Here is a 5,726-nt window from a genome sequence, read left to right as displayed (position 1 = left end):
AATGCACAACTTCTTTTATATGTGTGTGTATCTGTCTTTTAATCATTTATTGAAGTGCAACCATCCAGGATGACTTCTAGATCTTGCTGAAAGCTGCCATGTCTATGAACTGACTGCACATAGTCTTCAAAAGAAGTACTTTGTCCCTCCAGCATGTCTGTGCCAACCTTATCATCTTCAGCTGCACACTGTATTTGAAGTTGTAAAATTCCATGCCCCATTGAAACAAGCTTAGATGAGCCCCAGACCAAGCCATCTGCTTGAATGCTTTCGATGCACTCTTCCAATGTTGCCATATCGGTCTTGCCATCCCAAGATTTCACATCTAGTGAGATGGAACACTTGGCAACAAGTGCAGGCTTTTTGGCATTCTTTGGCTCATATTGTGCAAGGCATTCTTCCCTCTTTGCTTCTTCACTTTCCTCCTTCTCCTCCTCCTCAGGCTCAGAGATCAAAGTCATCATCATCCTTACTGTCTGCAGCTCCACTTCCTGTGGAGTCTTCCAAGTTAGTAGGGCCACACTTGCCCAGAGCTTTCTTTACTCCAGAAAACGGGCCCTTTCCTTTTCAAAGACCATATAGCCCTCAGGGTAGCTCTTGGTGGTCTGGTAATCATTGAGCACCTGTAGGCCAATGGGGGTTTTCATGTCTCCAAAACCACAGTGTCAGAGCTAGGCCGCAGTGGAGGAAAGGCAGCAGCACAGGAGATGGGGACCGAGTGCTAAGAGAGGGGACAAAAAGGGCACAACTCTTTTGACACAAAATGTATGTCAATAAAATGGCTTTTAAAAAATAGACTAAGCTTACAGGTTGTGCAGAGACTGGTAAGACCCCCAAGACTATGGCCTTTGGTGACCCTTCAGATCTAGAACTGAGCCCCTTCTCCTCTTTCTCCCCTCTCATCTCCCTTTAAAACAATCGTCTAAAATTTAAAAGGTCAGCATTTACCTGAAGACAAAGTACTTAGGAAGGAAGGCACCACGGGAATAGGAAACACAAGGATGAAATAGGATTATGAGGGTATATTGAGGCACTGCAATAGATGAGCCGAATCAAAATGTGTGAATTGTTGAATATAAAACTGATGATCTGCTGTGAAAACCTTCACAGAGGTTACAAAAGTATGAAAAACAAAATCCGTCTACACTGCGGTATTTGTATGCTCTTTAGCTGCTCCCTTAAGCATCAAAGATAGGACAGATTACAGGGTGGTTTATATAAGGGGAAATGCTCTTTTTAATAAAATCTGTGAGCATAGACTAGTCACTCATTTCATTTTGGGGGGCACTAAGTAAGGATCTTTCCACCACTTTGATATAAACCAACTTACTGGAATGAAAAAGAAAGGGTAGTGTGGGCCAAGGAACTGTCAGAGCACATTAGGTATTAGAAGTCATGGATTTTTATCAATAAAATTTTCACATTTTATACTTCTGATCATACTATTAAAAATAAATGATATATGTTATGTTCCTCTCTTCCACCTTTAATCCCACTTTGAGTATGTTAAGAAGAGAGCTGGACAATGTATAGGGACCTCAGTCCAGATAATCAAATATATGTGATTCTGGAATGAAGGATCCAGGGCTTCTTTAGATAGCTACATTTCAGTTAAGAAAAGACTGAATGAAACAAAATAGCTTCTTACAAATAATTCCCTTTTAGTACCCAATTGATCTAGGGGCCACCAGAAAGGTACTCATTTTCTAGTCCCCTTTTGTTTGGCAGGAATTATATTTCATACTTCCCAGATAATATCCAGTATTGGAGAATGTGTACAACAAACAATATGGCAATGACATTGTTCTCGAGAAAAATGCATTACCCAAAGCCAAGCATGGACTTGCTATTGTTGAAGACATCTTTCTAAGTTTGTACACTGTCCTCAAAGCGAAGGAGCCTGGTGGTCTTCTGAATTATGCATCAGGCTGCTAACTGCAAGTTCAACAGTTCGAATTCCCTAACTATTTCTAGGGAGAAAGATGAGACTTTCTTGTTCCACAAAGATTGATAGCTTTGGAATCCCCAGGGGCAGTTCTCCTCTGCAGGGTGGTGATGAGTTACAATGAATGAGATCACAGTGAGTTTGTTTGTTTTTTATTCCCCACAACAATTGCATCTGCAAATTTGGTTTGCCTGCATCTGGTTGAAATTGCATCTGCAAATTTCTTTAGCACTGGAAGAAAATAAAAATCTTATTATAAAAATAAATAAAACATTGTCTATGTGGATTGCCCCTTAAACCCAGCTTGAGAGGTTGGCTTTGATCAAATCACCTGCTGAGAAAATGGTCTTTGTATCCACTGGGGAAGGATAATTAATGCATGTACCTTGGTTTCAGTAGCTTCTTATCTGTTTATTCATTCTTGATTTCACCAATCCCTTTCCCTTATTGCACACAGAGGGTGTCTTGGGAGAGGGCACTGTGCTTTTCCTACCTACCACCCCACTGCATCCCCTTTTTGTCAGATGAGTGTTCATTTGCTTATGTTGCCAAAGAGAATCAAACTAAACATCCAGAATATCAGACCTACTAAGCTAAGTAAAAAATATCAAGACTAGGCCTCCAGTCCATACACACAGAGATTAATCCAAACAAAATATATTTAGATATGTGTCTGCTCAGTGGATGGCTGCAGGCTGATTCTCTCAGCAACATTCCTGTCTTCTCATTAAAATGCCTGCCTGAAAACTGTCCATTCAAGCAGTGGCTTCCGTGGGTGTCTGGAGGACCACTCACATTCAAGGGACAGAGATCGTCTTAGAAGGTTATGGTGACTGGTTTTGTTTGGTTTTGTTTTTTCAGATTTCCAAAGGATAATCCTCATAGATTTTCTCAGAGAAAACAGGATGATCACAGGGGCTTATTAGAAAGAGTTTTTAAGAAAATTCAAAACTGTATTGCTGAGGGAAAGGCTAGTTAAGTTGTGCCAGGGGAGGTGTTTTCCATCTTGACAATGCCCTTGCTCACTCTTCAAGGGTAGGAAGGGCAGTCCTACGAGAATTTTATTGGCACACCTGTGCTCACTCGCCCTCCAATTCTGATCTTGCTCTTCATATTTTTTTCTGCTCCTCAAACTCAAAGAACAATGAAAAGGAACATGATTTGAATCTTCTGAGAATGCAAAAACTTCAATGTGGACGTGGTATAAGAGTTCTGGAGTGCGGAACCCTTTGGAGAAAGTTTAATGAAATAGAACCACCACTTCCAGAAGTGTATAGACCTAGATAGGGGGAATACCTAGATAGGGGGAATACTAGCTTCACATTTTGTTTTTTTTTTAAATAAAGATTTATATAATTTTATAGCAATGCTTTTAGACTTACCCTCATATTTGAATAGCAACTTTTCCCATTCATCCTCTTTTTCCCCATAGATGATAAATTCATTCATTTCCTACCCTCCTACCTACATCATGCAATTTTGGGGGAAAGTCTGAATGGAAGTGACCAACTTCGGCATAGATCCCCAGATGCTTTCTCTAGACATTGTTAGAGACACGCTGTGCCAGGAGCACAACCCTTCACAAAGGACAAAGTGGGTTCTATTTGTGGGAAGGAATATAGCCATGACCTTAACTCATGACTTGTGAAACCACGTGTCATAAGCAGAAGGAACTACACTACACACACACTCTCGGTCTTCTATGGATGACAATGGGAGTCCGGGCCCTTTGGACCTCAATGGAGTCACTGGATTGAGTAAACAGTTAGTGGCTTTTGACAGAAGCACCTCTGAAGAAAGGCTTGATGAAACTGCTTCGTAAAAAACAGCCACCCCAAACCCCATGGAACATAGCTCGACTCTGACACATTTGGGGTCGCTATGAATCAGAATCATTGCAAACACGACCTAATTGTAATGCCCTCAGAGTAGCTACTTCCATGTAAGTGGAGATTGTATGTTGAAATAAATGGGAGCTGGAGTGCTTTGGGATTTAATGCACAGATGCAAAAGATGAAAACAAAAACAATCATTAGGCTAACTGCAAAGCACCAGAGCTAACTTTCATGAGAAAAAGTAACCAACTTTATTGTGTCAACACAGGTAAAAAATGACCCTTTTCTGTTGTCACAGGCGAGCTTCTGACACATGGCTATAGAGACCAACTGCCTCAGTGGGGTGGGAAAGAGGAACCCAATCCCAAGACCTGTAGAGTTTCTAATGACACCATCTTCTTCTTCCATCAACCTCTGATTAGTCTTAGCCTTTGCTTCCTTCTGACACGCTTGCCCCTTCTACCCATCTCCGCCTGCTCATGCTATGTGTCACTGTAGTTGTGCCAGCTTGCCTGGTGAGAAGCCAGGCCTGGAGGAAATAAAGAGAGGCCCAACAGAGTCAGCTCCTCACTCTTTTCACAACGCAGTTGAACCTCCATTGTTTCAGTGCCCAGTCATCTGTGGCCTAGTTAGCAAAAAAGTGATACTACTAATTGTGAAGGAGCAGAGGGTGTAGGATGTGGAAAGAGGGAGGGAATTGAAGGCCTTTAGGATCAGGTTCTAAGCAGCCTTCCCAGGAAAGCATTCTGAAAGTCTCTGGGTTCTTGTCTGCTTGGAAGATGCCAAGAAATGCAAACCTTGCTTTCTACTCAACTGCATAAAATCTCAGAACAGGCCACTTCAGAAAACTCCCACCTCTAGGGCTCAACTGAGGCACTGGGTGCAACGGCCTGATCAGGCATTTGGTCGGTGGAAGAGTCCACTGCCTGGGGATGGCACTCTTTCCCACTACCCACTTGCCATTCTCTGCACAGAAGCAGGTGGATATACACTGACTTTAGTCAGCTTAGGTCTCTGTTTACCATCTGAGGAAGTTTGCAAATAATGTTTTCTTCTTTGGCTGCAGGGAAGCTTGTACACTGACTTCTTCATTCTGACCTCTCTCTTCTTAGTCTTTTTTGTTCCTGCCTAAAAATACAGGTCGTTGTATCTGCCTTTGGCTGGCTCACTCTCTCAAAGGACTAGATTGAAGCTGTAGCTACAAAGGAAGTGAGCCCGAATTCTCTTCCCAGTAGCCTCCCACCCCACCCGGCTGTCCTAAGAATTAGGGGAGGGGGGGCGACAGGAGGCTCTGCTGCCTAGACTTGGGAAGATGAGTTGGAGGGGGTTGGGGGAAAGAGAGGTGATACTTGGGCTGCCAGACCTGGAGTCGCAGTGACCTACTGGGGAGTTTGGGGGCTTTTCAAATCTGGTCGCGCCGAGTGGAAATGATCCATTTAATCTCTGCAATTTGCCAGCCTCTTGCAAGCCTAAAGACCTTGATTCCTGGGTTTAGAAAGAGCCAGAATTAGGGAACCTCGCTGCGCACCACTTGCCTGTGCCTGCCTTTGCGACCTTGACCAAGCCTGACGGCTTATAATTGGAAGGCAGCGGAAACATCACCAGCCATGGGGCTTATGGCGATCTGCAATCTGGATATTCGCCAGAGAAAAAGTGGAACAGGCTTGCGCTGTCTTTGGGGTCCAGTTTATGTCAATGAAACCAGAGTTTGAGGAGACAGGGAAATGAGAAGTTTTCTGACCTCAGATTTCCCGTGAACCTGGCTCCGCAGAAACCCACTGCGCGGCGCGTTAAGCGAGGCATAGTGCAAGGCTGGCAAGAGCGTCCCTCAGAGGGGCTGCGCAGCGCGCGGAGAGGGCTTGGCTTGGGACAAACTTTACAGAGCAGGCGAGATGTGGTCTTCTCCGTTTTAGGTTTTACAGGTGTGTGTGTGTGTGTGTGTGTGT

General features: G+C 43.7%; 1 pseudogene; it reads right to left on the bottom strand.

Moving 5' to 3' along the window:
- Positions 1-76: 76 nt before the first annotated feature.
- The window catches only part of LOC101663079, an 8,272-nt pseudogene continuing 2,622 nt past the window's right edge, over positions 77-5,726 (bottom strand).

The sequence above is a fragment of the Echinops telfairi genome, unplaced genomic scaffold, assembly GCF_000313985.2.
Source record: "Echinops telfairi isolate 266 unplaced genomic scaffold, ASM31398v2 ScPeMD7_7468;HRSCAF=8506_0, whole genome shotgun sequence".
NCBI classification, from domain to species: domain Eukaryota; kingdom Metazoa; phylum Chordata; class Mammalia; order Afrosoricida; family Tenrecidae; genus Echinops; species Echinops telfairi.
The sequence above is the reverse complement of the archived record's forward strand: the minus strand, read 5'-3'. Positions and strand labels throughout refer to the sequence as shown.